Here is a 20,999-nt window from a genome sequence, read left to right on the forward strand (position 1 = left end):
TATTACACAGAGCAAGTGTGGGAGCAAAAGGCAGATGCTGAAAGGTGGGATCTCGTATCCTCTTACAGAAGAGAGGGATAGATCGATTTCTGCGTTTGGGGCAGAGCAGAGGAGGAGAGAGACAGGAGGGTGGTAAGTGGCAGGGTAACTTCTTTCTTGTTATTGTCACAATTCCTACTGTCTGAGGAGCTCCACAGAGGTGCCATCTCCATCTGCACAGAGTATAGTCCCTTTGCCTCATGGGGCAAATATTGTAGGTGTCTTATGGACTAGTGTTTTGCTCTGTCTGATCTTTCTTTCTTTGCCAAAAGTTATGAGAAATTTGAAATTGTGCCTTTGTAGCGTAACATCTGGCATAATTATATGAAGGTGAAATTCAATGAATGCTTGCTGAAATTGGAACAATTATCAGGTTTTGTTTTTTGTAAAAATCAGGAAATACTAAAATTAGTCTTTGATGTTAATATTCAATGTATATATGAAACATGGATATTGGAAATGAAATCTGTCAGAATTATCTATAATACTGTTTTCTGTTCTTAAAGGCATATTTGTATCTGGATCGTTTTTTAGTCACATAAAAGAAAATTACAACAATTACATTGAAATAAATTTAATCAGAAGCAAAAGAGAAAGGAACTGGTAAGTGAAAGGGAAACACATGGAAATGCTATACTGTAAAATAATAAAACACTCGTTTTGGCAGTTGAATTATATACATCTTCTAATAATTCATAATATCATCATTTAAAATATTAATATTAATCATTCTAGAATTCTCATTGTAAATTTGCACAATCAAATGTATAAACTGATACTTTGGGTTTTCTTTTCATTAACATTTTATTTCAAGCATGGAGTATATTGTTTGAACCACTCCTCCATCTGAAGAAATTGCCTCATGAAAACTTTGTGAATTCCAGTTAACTCTTTATGACTAGGAGGTGAAAGAGTGCTGGAAGGTGAGGTCCTGAGTTAGAGGCACTGGAAGGATGACTTGGAAGAGCTACCTTGTCAACGTAGAGTTGACCTTAATGGCACGATGGAATACGTTCTCAGGACCTTTCTCCGCTGATGTGACACACTCTACATGAGAAGAAATGGTGGCAAATGTTCACTACTAATGAGAGTGTGAACTACATGAGGCCTGAACTAGGAAAATTGAAAGTCTTAACAAATTAGAAATACATACAGGTAGATATCTGTGAACTAAAATGGCCTGGTTTGGGCCATTTTGTATGAGATAACCATGTGGTCTATTATAACAAGAATGCTAAATAGAGGAGTTGTACTGTACTAGACTGGGGACTTTAGAGAAACAAATCCACAGAAACTCATGTATAAGAGAGAGTTTTATATAAAGGGTAAGTGCACATCAAGAAAACATCCCAACCCAGTGCTGCCCAAGCCCACAAGTCCAATATTAACCCATATGTCCAACACCAATCTACACAGTCTTCCTCCATCTCACAAAACACACACACAATGATGCCGACTGCAGGAGGAAAGCCGAGTCAGTGAATGTGTTAGCATCTTAGCGCTGGCAGGGGTCTCCACATGGGTGCTCCAGCACCCAGGGCTGCATCAGGGTAGGTCCATGTGGCTTCTTCTCAGGTATGTCTTGCAGGAAGTGAGCCTTGCAAGCTGAAGCAGGGAACTGCAAAGGCAGTTGCACCCTGGTCCAACCATCACAAAGCAAGAGACCCGAGAACTAGAAGAGTGAGGTTCACTGAACCATTTATCCCTCCGCCCTTCAATTAATCCCACATGTGTTTATCGCCCAGCTTGGCACAATAAACTAACTCATGTGCCAAGGTCATCTACAAAACAACAGCATTTCACAATCTATTCTGAAGTCAAAGCTGTCAGTGATAGGATAACATGGATACACCTACAAGGATAATAAGTTAGTATGACTGTTATTCAGATCGACACACAACCACAAATGCCAAATGAAAGGAAACCGATATTTTTAAATCAACATTGGACATCTAAAATTGGTCAAATGTGCCACAAAGGGCATTGGTATTTACTGGTGATCGGAATTTGCAAGTTGGAAACAAAGGAGTTGTAATTGGAAAGCATAGCTCTGATGTTAGGAACAACGGTGGAGAATTGTGTAATAGAAATTTGTGAGAGCAACGGCTTCTTGGGGTGCCATCAAGTTGGCTGTAGATCATAGGATCCATTTGTACAATAGAATAAAACACTGCATGGTCCGGTGACGTCCTCACAGTTGTTAAGCTTGAGTGCACTGTGGTAAGCATTGTGTCGATCCATTTCAGGGAGGGGTTTCCTACTTTTTGCTGGCTTTCTGCTTGACCAAACACGATATCCTTCTCCAGGGATTAGTCTTTCCTCTTGACATGTCCAAGTATGTGAGTCAAAGTTTTGTCATCCTATGTTCCAAGACTAATGGCTTATTCATTGGAAACACACTGTTTCAATGTCATGTATATACGTGGGCCTCACTGGATGGAAAATATGGGGATCAATTCGACAACATCTGAGGGAGGAGGAGCTGCAGAAACTCATTATCAGTCAGAATAAGACCAACTGCAGAATATATAGATCATCAATTGCTCATTTCCAAGTATAAATTGAAGCTGGAAGTAAATTAAAACAATTCCATGAAGGCAAATTATGGCCTGCAGTCCACCCCACCTGAATTTAAATACCATCTCTGTTACGGCTTAATAGAATAAAACAATTTGTCTTAAGTTACTCCATTTTGAAAAGCTAAGTGCCATCCCCCATTCTCAGAGAGGTATGTTATTTTAGAAAAGCAAGTCACTGTGACCCTACAAATATCTGCTCGTAAATGTAAGCAAGAAGTTTTGCAAGATCATCTGGTCCAAGATAAGCTGAGCAGGACATGCCTCCGAACTACCTGCATCCCTGTTATCTTGTGTAAACCCCATTTCCTGTTCCTTGCTCAACCCCTCCCCACCGCACTAGCTTCGATTATAAAAAGAAAAGAAAAATTTGACTCGGGGCTGCAGTGTTGGACCCTGTGTGGCCATGCTGTAGCCCAAACCCGGGTTTGCTTTTTGTCTTTTGGTCTTTCTGTAATAAAGTTTTGCTTTGTTACTTTACAACTGCTTGTGGGTCAGTGGTCTATGTTGGGCGCAACTCCGTAACATTCTCAAGAACATTGAACACTAATGACTGAAAACCTGACGGGCTTGGGGATGATGTCAAAGAATCTACATTAAGGGGGATGTCCAGTGGCCTACAAATGGGCTTTGGATCTCTACTCTACAATCCCCCGCTCATTCACTGTGACAAGATTTTTTGTTCTGATGATGCCCGATACATGATCCCTTCCACACCCCGTGATCGCACAGATTGGTGTGCTTTTTCCATGTGGGCTTTGTTGCTTATGAGCTAGCTAGATGGCTACTTGTTCACCTTCAAGCATTTAAGACCCCAAACACTATATCTTTTGATAGCTGCACACCATCAGCCTTCTTCGGCACATTTACTTATGCACCCATTGGTCTTCAGCAATTGTGAGATACAGAAGGAATTCTCCCAAGCTGTCTCGCCCAAATATATGCCAAACAGCTGCTTTCGAATGACCATACACTTGGAGGTCATGAGAAGTAGGTTAGGGGTTATTCTCCCTGAAAGCTATCAACCATCTAAATCAAGCAGTCACCACTGTTTATCCCACAACAAATGGGACCCACTCCCTTCTGATAAGGATAGTAGTTGTCTGTTTCCTTGGAGGAGATCCCAGAAAGGTCAAATCTGCCCAAGGGTGACCAAGGTTAGGCCACCATCCTAAACCTAGGATCCGCTCATCTTGCCACATGTATACCCCCATTCCTTCCTCTTCCTATTGCATGTATTTCCCTAGACCACCCCCTCATCACTGTATTACCTATAGCACAACCCCTTCCTGTGATGTATGTCCTCGTCTGTGATTAGGGGGTTTGCATGTCCCCAGAGAATATAAAAAGCCTGGGCTAGAATTAAACTCTCTCCCGCCACGTGGACCACCAAGCGGGGCTGAGGTGAGCATGCTACTATGAATTATGTCTGACTCCATTTATTTCAATACATCTTTCTTTCATGCTCTCTATAACTTTACTATGATCTTTACTTATTATCGCTGTACAATTGTGCCTACCGGACCTGTAATGATGTGTTAAGGGCTGGCTTCCCTGACAAGCAATCATATCATGGAGGTGAGCACACAATTATGATTTTTTTGTTCATAGATGCCTGATAACTGATCCCTTCGGCACCTTGTGATCACACAAGCTGGTGTGCTTCTTCCGTATGGGCTTTGTTGCTTCTCAGCTACATGGCCATTTGTTTACCTTCAATCCTTTAAGAACCCAGGCTCTATCTTTTCATGGCCAGGCACCATCAGCTTTCTTCACCACATTTGCTTATTCACCCATTTTGTCTTCAGCAGCTGTGCTGGGAAGGTGAGCATCACAGAATGCCAATTTAATAGAAGCAATATTCTTGCATTGAGGGAGTACTTGAGTGGAAGCCCAATGTCCATTTGCTACCTTAATACTAAAACTATAAATATATGCACATAGATCTATTTCCCCATCCTCATATATAAATATATTTGCATATGTACATGACTTTATTTAGACCTCTATAAGAGCCCTTTGCCTCCCAACTCTTTCCTCTATTTCCTTTGACTTTCCTCTTGTCCCACTAACATGCTCAGTCTTCATTTGGGTTTCAGTAATTCCTCTTGGTTACATTACCCTTGATCACGTCCTACCAGGCCTCCCACACGCTCCTCACCACCGATTTGGATCACTTGTTCCCTTGTCCCTAGGCACTGGACATCCTCTTACAGAAGTGTCTTGGGGAGGAGACAAGCCAGTCAGGGTACGATGTAGCAACGATGAAAAATACAACTTTCCTCTAGTTCCTAAATTCTTCCTCCTCCCCTACTATCATGATCCCAATTCTACCTTACAAATCTGGCTGGACCAGAGGATGTACACTGGTACAGATAGGAACTGGAAACCCAGGGAACCCAGGGCTGATGATCCCTTCAGGACCAGTGGTGTGAGTGGCGATGCTGGGAACATAGAGGGAGGGTGGGTTGGAAAGGGGAAATCGATCACAAGGATCTACATGTGACCTCCTCCCTGGGGGACATACAACCAAAAAGGGAGATGTGGGGCAGGGCAAGATATGACAAAATAATAGTTTATAAATTATCATGTGTTCATGAGGTAGGGGGAAGCGGGAAGGGAGTGGAAAAGTGAGGAGCTGATGCCAGGTGCTTAGGTGGAGATCAAATCTTTTTGAGAATGATGAGGGCAATGAATGTACAATTGTGCTTTACACAATTGATGTATTATGGATTGTGATAAGAGTTGTATGAGTCCCTAATAAAATGATTTTTTTAAATCTACATTAAGAAAGTAAAATGCTATTAAAGAAAGAAAGAAAAGCCCAATGTATGTCAGAAGAGACTTGCTTTGAAAGTAGAGTAGTGAATGCTAACAAAATATATGATGAAATAAAAGAATTGGACAGAAGTTTCCAAAGGTCAGCTCAAGTAGAAAAAAATTATAATTAAATATAGACATGCCAAGAATTAGAAGACCAAAAAAGGATGAGTCTGTTTGACACTTCTCCATGTGAAATAAGTGGAGGGAAAAATCAAACCTCAAAATGCAATATTGAATATTCTACGGATAAAAGATAGAAGGATGTAGGAAGCACCAAATGAAGATGGAAGGAATCAACAGTCACTGTATCAAAACAAATTGATGGATGTGCAGCTATTTCTGGAGATGAATTGATAGCATTGAAAGAAGCTTAGCTGCAATGAAGACAGTGTTGGAAAATAAGGTTCCAGGAATTGACAGACAGCAACTGAAGTGTTGCAACCAATGGATGCAATGCAGAAGAGGCTCTTCTCATTGACGTCAAGAAATTTGGAAAACCTCGACAAGCAATTGAAAGAGATCCGTATTTGTGCCTATTCCAAACTTAGGTGATCTATGTGGAAAATATTGAGTAACATCATTAATATCACACATAACTAAAGCTTTGCTCTAGATAACTTTAAAATGTTGCAACATTACATAGAGACCTTCCAGAAATTATGCTGGATTCAGAAGAGGCTTTAGAAGAAGTGATATAATTTCTGACATAAAATGAATCTTGGCTTAGACCAGAGAGTGCCAGAAAGATGCTTACCTCTATTTCCTTACCAGTATTTGACTGCATGAATCATAACAAATTATGGATCACATTGGGAAGACTGGGAATTCTAAACTATCTAGCTGTGTTCATGTGTAACTTGTACTCTGATCAAGATCCAGACATTAAGACATAAGAAGGGGATGCTCAACTCCAAATGCACTGCCAGGGAACAAGTCCTGACTCATTGCGACCATCTAGTGGAATTGCCCCTGTACGTTTCTGAAACTGTAAATCTTTATGGAAGAATACCACATCTTTCTCTAAGGAGCAAATGGTGGCGCACAACTGCTGACCTTGCACTTAGCAATCTAAATTGTAAACCCTGTAGCACCAGGACTCCTCACGGGAATACTGCATAGTTTAAAAGAAGAAAAAGTGTGTGACCGGGCTGTATCCTTTCACCATACTCATTTAATTTGTCCAATGAACAAATAATCCAGAAAGCTGAACTAAATGAAGACGAATTAAGCCTTGGGCTTGGAAGGAAGCTCATTAATAATCTGCTGAAAGCCAAGACGACTCAACACACTTATTTGTGCAGATCAGGGCAGAGACTACAGCCTGCAGTATGGACGACCCCTCAAACAGAAAGAAAACAGAAACCATCAGAACTCGACCGGTAAGTAACATCGTGATAAATAGAGAAAAGGTCAAGTTGTCAAAGATTCCATGTCACCTGGATTCAAATCTGTGTGCATTGTACAGAGTGATTTTGCCGAAAAGGACCTCACTGCAGTGTTACAAATTAAAGTACCTAATGCATGCCATGGTATTTTCATAAGCCTCACACGCCTGTCAAAGTCAGAAAATGAATAAGGTGCAGAATACTGAATATACCACAGAGTGCCAGAGAAATGAACGAATCCATCTCAGAAGAGTCAACCAGAATGCTCCTTATAAGTAGAGGTGGTAATGCTTTCTCTCACGTGTCTTGAACATGTACAAAGAGGGAACCATTCCTGAAAATGGACATCACCCTTGGTAACGTGTAATGTCCTCCAAAATAAAGAAAGGTCTTTGGTGAGACCGATGCAGCAGCTGCGCCGATGGGCTCAGACAGAGGACTGCTGGTGAGGGCGCCACAAAGCCAGGCAGGCTTTCACTTTGTTGTACAGAGTTGGACTCAACTCGATGGCACCTTACAATCACATCGTACTTCGATATATCGAATCTAGTGGAAACCTGATTAGATTTTTTTTCTTCCTATGATTAGAAAAACGGAGTTATTAAATCCATTGTTTGAAAATAAACTCCATTAAAACATGCATTTGATTAAAATCGACAATTTCACAAGAAATTTGACTCAATACCTCCAAAATTTAAGTCACATATTATCTGCTCTATAATTAGGAGTCCTGGTGGTGTAGTGTTTATGAGTTGGGCTGCAATCCACATGGTCAGCAGTTTGAAACCACCAGCGGTCTGAGGGAGAAAGACTGGGCTTTCCACTCCAGTAAACAGTCTTGGAAGCCCACAGGGAGAAGCTATGAGTCAGCACTGACTAGAAGGCAGTGAGTTCGGTTTTGTTCTTATCATTAAGAATACTTTATATATATATATATATATATATATATATATATATATATATATATATATATATATATATATATATATAAATTTAAGAGAACTAATTGAATATAGGAGAATTTCTAAATAAGTATTACAATTGAGAAAAATGTCCAATATTATTAAAGCAAACATAAAAATAATGGAATTTAAACACTTTTCCTCCAGCTTGTCATTTTTTGTGAGAAACTAAACAAATATGAATGAAATTATCACATTTTTGTCAATATAGAGAATAACCACCTCTGTAAAGAAGAGATAAATATATACTAAAGTTTATTTAGATAATAAGTGTAGCCTCATTACTTTGGTTATTGCAAATGTGTTTCTCAGAAGCACGCTATGAATATATACTAGGGGACTTTGAAAAGCTTGTGGAAAAAAATGGAACAAAAGGATAAAAAACATAAACTTTATTTCTTAGCATATACTCCATGAAGGTGAAGACACTTGTAGGTAATATGAGTTATTCAGTTCACACCTACAGAGCTCACAGATTTGTTTAGTTAACCATGTCAGTGGCACTACAGTAGTTTTCATACTACTAACTGAAGAAAAGGGTCTATTTTAAAGAATTTTTCATTTTTTTAAGATTAGGGAACAAAAGAAGTCAGAAGGAGCCAAGTTAGGACTGGAGGTGGATGCCTAATGATTTCTCATTGAAGCTTTTTAAACGTTGTCCTTGTTGAAGAGAGGCTTGAACAGGAGTGTTGTCTTCGAGGAGAGAGATTCTCTGGTAAAACTTTCCCAGGCATTTTTCTCCTAAAACTTTGACTAACTGACTTTCTGAAAACAGTCTCATAATAAGCAGATGTTGTTCTTTGACCTTCCAAAAAGCCAAGAAGCAAAATGCCTTCAGTATCTCCCAAAACTAGTATCCTGACTTTGCTCCTGATTAGCCCACTTTTGTTTCGACTGGACCGCTTCCGTGCCTTGTTTTCTGTTTTGTCCATGTTTGTAAAGCCATGTTTCATCTCCCATTAGAATTCTTCCAAGAAATATTTCAGGATCCTAGGCCCAGTTGAAGAAAATCCCCACTAATGTTTCTGCTATTGTCTGCAGCTGAACTGGGTTTGGTCGTTTGGGCACCCATTGAGCAGAGAATTCTCTCTTTTGTCCCCCATTCAAGTTGTGGAAGCAGAACCAGATGCGATGTCCATGCTGTTAGTTATTGCTTCTTGTGTCAATCATTGGTCTTCGTCAACTTCTTCATGGAGAAGATTAATTTCCCCCCTGAAAATTGAGGCGATGGCTTGCTGCTACGGGCTTCATCTTAAGTACCCTCTCATCCCTTTTCAAAATGAGTTACCATTTGCGAATGGCTGACTTCATGGGGAACAGTCCCCATCGGTTTTTGGTCAAACAATTGTAATTTGCCATTTTCCTACCCAAACTTCATCGTGCATTTGATGTTCGCTCTTGCTTCTGTTTTAGCAGAATTCATGTGACCCTGGCAGGGAGTCTTTCCAACTGATGTGTTAGCCTTCTGAGCGCCTTCCATGTGGACCCTGGTCAGACATGTTAATATGAGTTCATTTTCAGGAATTTTCAGACAAGCTAGTGTGAGCTTATTTTGATGAATATTTTAAAACGTTTGCATATAATTTTTCCATAATATTCATTTTCTAGGAACTTTTTGAAGACCTCCTGGTATAACGCCTCAGGTAGATTCTCAGTCAGATGCAAGGGGATGGCTATGTAGGTTGATGGGTAATTGGGGTTCCAATTCTCTTGTGTACCCTTCCTTCCAGCTTCTTCTGTAGCAGCCCTACCACCTCCTCCATCCCCCAGCTCTATTATCCGACACGACATGGTTAAGCCCTATGGAAACAGATACCAAGCACCTTGTTCCAGCTCTGTGGTCACATTCTTGAATTTGTTAGAACCTTCTTTATACAGTATCCTTTTTACTCTCATCCCTACACTTTCGCTGAGACACCTGGATTCTCTCTCTCCGCGACAGTAGTTGATTACGTAGGAAATGATAGTCAATTGTGCCAGACAGACTGACATGATAAAATCAAACACCCATTCAGAGGTATATTTTTTCAGGTGACCAAATCCCAAACTTCATCTAGGACAAAAGTTTCGAAGGAGTCAATCTTATTAATCATTAAAATTTTTCTGTTATAATTTGGCAGAGGCCCTAGTACTTAGAATTTATCAAGAATGCCTGTGTGTGGGCTTCTTGAGACCACATCTTCACTGATTCACCTCTTGGATGTTTTATTGATGTTATATATTTAATTTATCTAACATATAATGGTCTTTCCAAGAGCTTCTCAGAGGTGTTTTCCTGGCTGTTTTGACAAAGAGTATTGCTACAGAACTGGAGAAAAAAATGTTACCAGGAACATTTTATTATTCCAAGGGGAAATTAAAAGTGGTATTCTGCCTGATATTTAATATTTAATACTACAGAAGAATAAAAATGACAATCATTAAATATGAATGCATACTGCTCAGAGAAAAGCCCTAAAAATAAAGTCTTCAGCCAGTGGAGAATAGGCAAGGAAAAATAGGACTAAGATAAATGAATTGGACACCTATCACCTCCAACATTATGCTCAGTGCCTTATTTAGCTGTAGTTGCAGAAGTCAGTATTCATTCGGCCTGGTACCCTAGTCTTTTCTGGAAAAGTAGATAGGACTTTATCATAATAAGATAATTCAGTCCAAATCACCAGTTTAAAAGAGCCATTATTTAGTGCGTCGGGTGATATATTACTAAAGAACCAAAAAACCAAAGAAACAGAAAAACCCTTGTATGTGAAACTGTTATGCAGGAAATACTAATAGTAGCGAATGACTACTACACCTCTTTGGTCTTTGTCATGTGACAGCCACGAGTGCCGTGAGCTACATGACTGCACCTGTGTATAGTCTTTGTTCCAACCCCGAATCCCAAACTTGAATTTGCAACATGGAAACCTATGCACATAAAAGGGAAACAGCCTACCCTGTCACAGACTTCATAAGTGACATAAAACATTTTTTTTAAAAAGGACTCAAATACAGGTTGACTCATTCCAATCTGTGCGCATAGCCCTTGCCCACATAGAGAAAACACTTGACTAGAACCCTCCTGTCATTCTGTCTGTAGCTAAGCATTTATTCTTATACCCATTTTTCAATAGATGTATCCTATTGAAAAATACTTTGCCTGGAAAAGTAAAACCGGCGAGGCTGCCCGAGTACAGCGGAAAGCCTGAGCTTTGTGGAAGTGAAAATGGAGCTTCGGGGAAGCTGGCTCTCGATGCAAAAAACCTTCGGTTTTTATTTAACCAATATGGTTGAAAAGATGTTTACATTCTACTATGATTCTTGGGGAGTTCCAGCTTCTCTTTTTCAGTAACATCTAATTAAACAATTATCTGGATTATTTTTCCATTCAGGCTGCAACCAGAGCCAGCATGACATACTGGTTCATCAATTCCACTCTCCTCTGGTTCCTGGCCACCAGTCAATTGGAAAGAACTCGTACATAATTATTAGCTTGAGTGGGTAGTATCTTCCCTTTCATCTTTTCAAATTTCCGGTCGTTTTCCTGCTTTTCCTCAATTATTTATCATACCGCCTAGATTCATATGAGTCGGGATGTGAGACAAAAAGAGCTCACTGAGCTCCTCCCATCCGACGGTTCCCGGTCGCTGGCATGGGTGCCTGCAAGCCACAGGATTCCTGCTAAGGATGTTTGAATTCTTATGTCAACCAAGGATTTGGGGTAAACTGAACAAATCTAGTGGTTCTAAAGAGTTTATGGGGATTTATGTGTTACACAGGTGGTGAGTGATAGAATTATAAGAAGTTTGATCTATCAGCTGGTAGCAAGGGCTCACCCACATTTTCATTTTAGCTAAAGCTTGTAGAAAGTCTCAGCAAATACATAAAATCGTGACTTCCTCTCTTGTGAACATATTCATAACTGAAAAATCTGCTACACACCACAATTGGAGGCAGAGGAGCACGGGTATATACATCCAGGAAATCCCCACAGCTTGGTTTAACACAAGTCTTTATTGTTCATTCAGTCTAACATGTATTTACAAAATGAATTATGAATGTAAATAATTCAATTGGTTTATAATGTATTCTTCCATTCATAATCACTTGAAGATGGATTTACTAAAGTAGTCCACCACCTATCAGTCAGTTTGCTATCATGTGGTAACTCGTATGTTGCTAAGACGCTTCCTCTTACAGGCAGGGTCAGGTCATGCATGGTAGACTGATTTCAGTAGAACTTTCAGATGAAGACAGATTAAAAATAAAAGCCTAATGATCTACTTCCAAAAATTAGCCAGTGACAATGCTGTGCAGCACAATAATCACGATGAATGGCATCTACATGAATGGCATCTAAAGACAACAATAACAACATGCAGTCAACCAGCTTGAAAAAAGGCAGTACATCAACCATGAAAATAAATGGTATTAAGTCTGAATTATACTTAAAAGACTGAATTATTTAGGGTTAATTATCAAATAGTTTCATTTTTATCAAATGAAATCGCCACATTTACACTATAAATCAAGTTGAACACCTCTATCAACATGTGGCCAATTTTCTACCATACTCAAAAAGAAATTTCATGTGATTTAAGATGATAAATATGATTTTTGTGTGTGTTTTAACCTATGATCTAAGAATAATATTCTGAAAAGTTCTCTACTTTGTATTATAATCAGAACAGAGTATCCCTTTATGTTCATGAAGAATAAGTCATTTTAAAGTCAGAGAAAGTAAAAATTGGTTGTATTTATTGCTAAAATATTCATGCCAAAATACAGGAACTATACCCAAGCAAGTCAGATCAAATTGCATAGTTTCTCATAAAAATAAAAATTCTATTAAAATGAATAACTTAAGGTTAACCCTACAATAAACTAATGTACAAATTGAGATAGAAAATTCAATTTCATAATGAAGTTATGATGTAATTTCATATTTCAAAGTGTTAAAAACATTAAATGAGTTATGGCATGCCAATGAAAATTTTTAATGACTTCAATGATGTAATTTTTAATTATATTTTATGGGGAAATAAAGCAATCAGGTCAAACATAAGCAGAATATGCCTCCCTTCAATTTTCATGGCAAAATCCAGGTCCAGTGCAAACATCCATTCCCCTTTGAACACTAAGTACCATCACACTGAAGTCACAGATGGCCATGAATGAATGCCAGCACTTTTCATTCTGCTTGTTTTAATTCCCAAAGTTGTCATCTCAAATCAGTGAGAAAAACAATCACCCCTCAAGTCCGCCAGCCAGACCATCGGGAAATATGTGAGTGCTTCCAGTCTCTAAGCCCAGCTGGTGAAGTCAAGGGTGCTCCTTAGGAAGCCAGGAAGGATATGGTTTGGCTCCCTTCTGGTCTCTTACATTGGAGATCAGGATGTACCGAGGGACTCACAGAGAGTGTTTGCCAAGTGACCTAGTGGAAGAACACATTTTCTCCGCATGGCATGCATTAAGTAAATGCCACTGCCAGCTCTCGACCAACCCGAACACAATCAATAAGACAGGGTCCCTGAGAGAGAAGGTACAGATATTAACACAGCTTGTTTGTGGCTCTTTGGGGATATGAAGTCTTTAAAGGAAATTATTAAAATGTACTGTTGTCTATTCCACCGTACATTTATATGTCATTTATCTTTATATTGCTCTATTATTTCACCAAGAAAGGTACGTGGAACACAGCAGGTGTTCAAAAAACACTGAACACATTGAAATGAAGAAATAATGTGGTTACTCTTATTCCTGAACGTCCGTATGATAGATAGTTGAGAAGGGCACCACGGGGTCAGGACATTTGACAATGAAGATTGCCATCACAGCCTTATGTGGGGCATGCGTGTCAGAAATCTTGATATATGATAAAGAAAATAATCATATTTTTGTACAATTATTTGGTGACTTGAATTCCTCTAATACGTAGGACTGGCCTTTGCTTTCTGAGAGGCACGGAAAAGTGGCTTATTGGTGTAGAGCACAGTTAGCCTTGGTCAGGAGTAGACGTGGCAGTTTCTTTATGTTTCCTAGTTTTAAGCATCGCTATTGATTAAATTGTGTGCCTATAAAAGATACATTGAAGTCCTAATTCCTGGTACCTGCAAACATATCCTTGTTTAGAAACGGCATCTCTGAGGATGCTATTGATTTATTTACTCTGAGGTCATACTGGAGGAGAGTGAGTCCTGATCGCGTCGGAGTGGTGTCCTTAGGAAAGAGGAAGATAGACAGAAGGGTAGCTAGGTGACGATCCATCTGTAAGCTAAGGAATTTTTGGGGATACCAGAAACTGGGAGAGACAAGAAAGATCTCCTACAGGCTTGAGAGAGAATATGGCCCCCAAACGTGTTGTTCTGGAGTTCTAACCTCCAGAATTGTAATAATACATTTCTGTTGTTTAAAAGGCACCGCGTTGTGGCATTGTGTTATTGCAGCACCAGGCAAGTCATACAAGCATAGAGTTAAAACCCATGAAAGGAAACATAACACCTAGTAAATTGTAAAATCTCAAGGATTGGGGCTGCGGTAGTCATTAATGAGTGGCACTGGGGAAGATGTAACACGGAGGTGTTAAGTGTCATTGAGTTGGTTCCACCCCAGTGTCCCTGTGCACCACACAATGACACACTGTCCAGTCCTGCATGTCTACACATTCGTTCCTGTGCTTGAACCCATTGTTGCTACCACTGAGTCAATCCATCTTGTTGAGGGCCTTCCTCTTTATTTCCTGATCCTCTACGTGACCAAGACTGATACCCTTCTCGAGGGTCTGGTCTCTCCTACCAACATGTCCAACCCATGTGAGAAGAAGTCTGGCCATCCTTGCCTTGAGGATTGCTCTGGCTGTACTTCTTCTAGGACAGATTTGCTTGTTCGTTTGGCAGTCGGTGGTACTTTCAGTACCATAAGTCATAAGCATTGATTCTTCTTTGGTCTTCTTTATTGAATGTTCCATGAAAACACCATGACTTTGATCAAACACACCTCAGACCTCAAAGTAACCTCACTGCTCTTCTCCACTCTAAAGAGCCCTTCTGCAGCAGATTTACCCAGTGCAACATATCCTCTGATTTCTGTGTCAGTCCGGGTAGACTAGAGAAACAAATCCATGGACACACATATGTGTATAAGGAAGAGGTTTACAAGAGCAATTGCACATAGAGAAAACATCCCAGCCCAGTCCAGTCTGAGGCCATAAGTCTGATATTAGCTCGTATATCTGATATCAATATATAAAGTCCTCTTCAGACTCATGAAACACATGCAATGAAGCCAAATGCAGGACGATCACAAGCCAGTGGGTAGGAAGTTTTTGGGTCCAGTGGCGTTGTGAGCATCTCTGCACTGGCAGGGGTCTCGCTGTGGCTTCTCTGGCTTCCGTGGTCTGGTTGCATCCTTGTGGCCTGTCTCCTGCAATGTCGCCCAGGGAGTAGCAGAGAGAGAGAGAGAGAGGTGTCTTCCACCTCCAAGGAGGAAGTACCATATTTCCCGGAATTCTCAGGAGGTTATGCCCACAGAAGTGTCATTGGCGATCTCCAGATTGACAGGCTAGACTCTACCCCCACACTTTTAATCCTTAAATTGACACCAGATAAGGTGACTAACACAATCTCCTTACTGCTACTTCCATGAGCATTTGCGGATCCCAAAATTATGAAATCTTTGATCATTTCAGTCCTTTCTCCATTTACTATTATCTTACCAACTGGTGCAGCTGTGGGGATTTGGTTTTGTTCACGTTGAGTTGTCATCTATACTGAGAGCTGTGCTTCTGAATCTTCCTCAGCAAGTGCTTCAATTCCTCCTCACTTGGAGCAAGCAGGGCTGTGTCTTCTTCACAAGTGGTTAATAAGTTTTCCTCCAATCCCGATGCCACCTTCTTCTTTACATAACCCAGCTTCTCTCACTATTTTCTCAGCATACAGATTGAATAAGTATGGTGAGAGGATCCAATCCTGATGGACCCGTTTCCTGATTTTAAACCAGTGTGTCTTCCCCCTGTCTGTCCACACAACTGACTCTTGATCCCTACACAGGTGCTCCAGAAGCAGAATGAAGAGGTCTAGAATTTCCATTCTTCGGAATGTCTTGGCATAATGAATATAACACAGCTAAACATCTTTCTGGAAGTGTGCTTTCCCCCAAGACCCATCTTACGACATGAATGGTATCCCCTGTTCCACATCTTCTTCTGAATCTGGCCTGGACTTCAGGCAGCTTCTTCTCAACATGTTGCTGCAGCCATTGATTGATGATCTTCAGCAGAATTTTAACTACATGTGATAATAATGATGTGTGTTAAAACTTGAGCATTCTATTGGGCTCTCTTTCTTTGTAATCAGTATAAATATGCATTCTCCTCATCGCTTCATCAGGTAGCGGTCTTCCACATTTCCTGTCATAGACGAGTTGGCATTTTGGTTGCTTCATCAGCCTGTTGAACCATTGCAATTGGCACTCCATCAACCCCTGTAGCTTTGCATTTGCTATTTGCTTTCAGTGCAGCTTTAACTCGTTCCTTCAATACCTTTGCTTCCTAATCATGTGCTCTCTCTAGATCTGGTGACATGCCAACTGGTTCTTTGTGGTACGGTGGCTCTACGTATTATTTGCATCTCCTTTCGATGCTTCCGGCATCATTCAATATTTTGCCCAAAGAATATTTCATTATTTCAACTCGAGGTTTGCATTCTTTCTTGAGTCCTTTACGTTTAAGATATAAAGAGTCTACCTTCTTTTGCTTTTCTAACTTTAGGGCTGTGTACATTTCATTGTAATATTTGACCTTGTCCTCTCTGCCCTTTGGAATTTTCTATTCGGTGTTTTGACGTCATCATTTCTTCCATTTGCCCCAGCTGCTCTACAATTAGGAGAAAGTTTCCGAGTCTCTTCTGACGTCACTTTGATCTTCTCTTCACGTACGACGTTCTTAATAGTCTCCTGCAGCTCATCAGGCCTCTGTCATTAGGGTTAAATATGTTCTTGAGATTTTCTCTAAATTCAAGTGTGATAGGCTGAAGGTCATATTTTGGCTCTTTTGCACTCGTTTTAATTTTTTTCAACTTCAATCGGACCTTACACAGATGATACTGAGCTCCTGGCTTGGTTTTATAGCTGCTGATATTGAGTTCCATCATCTCTTCCCACAAATGTAGTCAGTTTGATTTCTGTGTACTCCATCTAGAGAAATCTAAGTGCATACTTGCTGTTTGTTTTGTTGAAAAAGGGTATTGCGATGAAGAAACCATCGGTCTTGCAAAATCCAATTAGGTGATCTCCACCTTCATTTCTATCACCAAGACCCCCTTTTCAACAACTATTCCTTCCTCTTTGTTTCTAACTTTTGCATTTTGCATTCCAATCACCTATAATGATCACTGCATCTTGACTGCATGTTTAATCGACTTCAGACTGAAGAAATTCTTCAATTTCTTCATCACTAGCTTTTCTGGCTGGTGTATGCATTTGAATTATATTTGCAGTGATTGGATTTCCTTGAAAGTGGATAGATATAATCCTATCACAAACAGCATTGTACTTCAAGGCAGACTTTGAAATGTTTTTTGTGACAAATGAATGTAATGCCATTCTTCTGGACTGTTATTCCTAGCATATTAAATCATATACTTTTCTGATTAGGAGACCAGGTCTCCAACATCAAAGGTGGGGTGGTGGTGAGAATCACATCACCGTGAAAGAGGGGGAGTGCATGATGGGGACCCAATGCCCACCTGTAGACAGCTGGACACCCCTTCCAGAGAGGTAGTGAGGAGGAGATGGGCCACTCAGGGTTCAGTGTAGCAACAATGAAACTCAAACCCTTCCTCTAGTTCCTGAACGCTTCCTCCCCTCCCAATCATCATGACCCCAATCCTACCTTGCCTTGCGGACCTGGTTATACCAGAGGATGTACAGCGGTGCAGTGGGGATCTGGAGGCACAGGGAATCTAGGACAGACGAACCCCTCAACACCAGCAGTGGCAGTGGTGACACCACGAGGGAAGGGCATGTAGAAAGGGAGAACCGATCTCGGAGATCTATGTGTAACCTCCTCTCTGGGAGATTGGCAAGGGGGAGGCGGGTGAGGGGAGACGCCGGGGAGTGTAAGATAAGATATAATAATTATTTATAAAATATCAAGGAACCAGGGGTGGGATCGGGGAGGGAGGGGGATGGGGGGAAAAAAAGGGAAACCGAGCTGATTCCAGGAACCCAAGTGGAAGGTGAATTATGAGAGTGACGAGTGCAACGAATGTATAAGGGTGCTTTGCTCATTTGATGTATGTACAGATTGTGATAAGAGCCTTATGAGCCCAATAAAAAGATTAAAAAAATGATTAATATCCATCCATCCATCTCAGCTCACCAGTGCTTAGGATATTGATCTTCATACATTCAATTTTATTTTTGCTCATTTTTAATTTTCCTTGATTCATACTTCAAACATTTCAAGTTCTGATTATTTAATGCATGCAGCTGCTTCTTCTTATTTTCAGTAATGTCCCATCAGTAATGAAGATCCTGAAGGTCTTACTCTTATAGGCTTTACTGGATTCAGATCATCAAGGCTAACTCTCCTTTGGGAAGGTCGCTCCTCCTCACTCATATCACAGGTGCCTTCACAGTCTGTCCTCTGAAGGCACTCTCTCTGAAATTGTTTTTGCTTCCATTCTTCAAGCCTCAGCATATGGCAATGTCTCCATTCTAGGCATAAAGTTTCCAGCAGCCACTTCCTCCAAAGCGGACAGCCTATACCTTCTTTGTAGTCTGTTCTCATTCTGGGAGCTCTGCTGAAGCCTGTCCAATTGGGGTGATCCTGCTGGCATTTGAAATACTAGCGACATGGTTCCCAGCATTGCTGCAGCACACAAGCCTCTAGAGTACAACAAACTAGCGGAAATTGGTGCAGGTAACAATAAATCAGTGGGGGGGGGGGATAAATGACCCTACTTTGGAGGAGGAAATGCCTCCATACCACCCCGCCACCAAACAAAAATGCTGCTTCTCCTAATGGTACTTGCTCCAGTGCCCACAGACCAAGAAAGAGGGCTGTTCTGGGTGAAATTGCAGTGGATACAACTAGTGGGTGTGTTATCTGTGTGTGTCTTAACAAACTCCCCACCAGTCTTTATCCTAATGAATTACCTTGTACATTCTAAATAATTTCCCAGTTCAGCAGATGCAAATTGATAAGATGTTTTCTATTGAACTTTACCCCAAGTATAATAGATTACCACAAGTTCAGCAATAAAAGCAGTAAATAAATATAAATACCCATTAATGATAGCTAATACCAGGAAGAAGTATATCCACTATTGTTTATTAACAAACAGAAAATGGCAGTCGTGATACACTTGATACTAGAAAGTACAAAATAAAATTATTAAAGAAAGCACTTCATGCTCTCTCTCTTTCCATTGAATTTGCGCAAATAAACCCCAAACCAAATACGCTTGATGCAAATGATGTATGGATTTTATAAGAGTTGTAAGAGTCCCCAATAAAATGATCTTTTATTGAAAAGAGAGAGAGAATATAGAACCTTGTCAAGAAAGGGATCCTCTGGGGGACACAAATAGTTTGCACTAAACTATCAAGCTTGGTGGTTTGGACCTCTTGAGCGGCACCGTAGAAGAAAGACCTGCTGCTATATTTCTGTAAAACTCACAGCTAAGAAAACCCTATGACACAGTTCTACTCTGGCACACAAGGTTTGCATTCGCTGGAATTTACTCCATGGCAACAGGTGTAGTCTGCTTGTTTTTGTCAAAGGAAGGCACAGGTACAGCAAGGGGGTAGGTGAACAGGACAGAAGGATGCTTTATTTTTCAAATAGGATGCCTTTATATACTGGGCAAAAATGTTCAGGTAGAACTTAGTTACTTTGTTGAAACCAAATGTCGAGATATGTCTGGGAACCATCTTAAACATTCAAACACCTTTACGAGAAGATAAATCTCAGGAGACTGGCTTTCAAGCACAATGCTCTAGTATTTCTGGAAGTATTTCTTTTTTTAAACATTTTATTAGGAACTCATACAACTCTTATCACAATCCATACACATACATCAATTGTATAAAACACATCTGTACATTCTTTGCCCTCATCATTTTCAAAGCATTTGCTCTCCACTTAAGCTCTTTGCATCAAGTCCTCTTTTTTTCCCCTACCTCCCCACTACCCTCTCCTCTGGAAGTATTTCTACAGGCATGTCTGGAAGCGAAAATATTATCAATGAATCATGCCATTCAAACCACCAGCCACTCTGTGGAATAAAGATGTAGCAGTCTGGTTCTGTAAAGACTCTCAGCCTCAGAAACTCCATGAGGGTAGTTCAACCCTGCTACAGGCTGTCTGGGTCCGAATCAATTTGAGAGCAGTGAGTTTGGTTTGTTTTGTGAACTGGTAAAAACTCTTTAATTTATTTTAGAAGAATTAAGGACACATTTTTAAAAAGAAGTATTCCATAGAAAATAGAAGCCAAATATGTGATCAACAGCAATCAGGGAACAGACCCCAAAATTTGATTTAATGATGAATTGATCATTGGTGTTTTAAACATACATCATGAACCCAGAATATTGAAACTACTTAAAGGTGAAATTTAACCATGAAATAAAAATTTTTTCTTTGATAGAAACTGTTATATCAGGTCATGTCCAAGATTAGAAAATTTTATCTATATCTATATTTGTAGTATTTGGTTTTGTTTTTTTGCTCGGGAGGTCATATTGTCATGCATTGAAGGGCACAGAAAATTCAGAAACATGTACTGTGCATCTACCATGTCAAAGGCACACAGCTAAATTATAGAGACTCAGGAATGATCTCTGCCCTTAAGGAGCTTGGTAAGCAGTTTGCAAACAGCAATATATATATATGTATATGTGTATATATGTATATATGTGTATATGTATATATTAAAGTATCAAATATTAAGTAAATACTGTGATGCTTTGTAGAAGTGTCCAGGCATACCTAATTACTATTTATTCGGATATTGTAGCTGTCTGGGAAATTTAGTGAAATTTGACTCCTAGATGCGAATATCTTTCTACAGCAGATGAGAACTCTAGGCAGAAAGACAACGTGAGGATAGAGTGAGGAAACGGCGGTGGGTGGTGAGTAGAGCATGGGACAGAGAAGCAGATATTTTCCATGTCTAAAATACTCTAGATGATGGAACTAAAAGGATCATGAAGTCAATACCTGAAGTAAG

The 20,999-nt window shown here is 40.1% G+C and overlaps 1 protein-coding gene across 4 annotated transcripts in view; it reads right to left on the minus strand.

Moving 5' to 3' along the window:
• Positions 1 to 20,999, minus strand: part of TMEM117 (transmembrane protein 117) — a 641,682-nt gene that overhangs the window by 104,555 nt on the left and 516,128 nt on the right. The window lies entirely within an intron of this gene.

The sequence above is a fragment of the Tenrec ecaudatus genome, chromosome 6, assembly GCF_050624435.1.
Source record: "Tenrec ecaudatus isolate mTenEca1 chromosome 6, mTenEca1.hap1, whole genome shotgun sequence".
Classification (NCBI taxonomy): domain Eukaryota; kingdom Metazoa; phylum Chordata; class Mammalia; order Afrosoricida; family Tenrecidae; genus Tenrec; species Tenrec ecaudatus.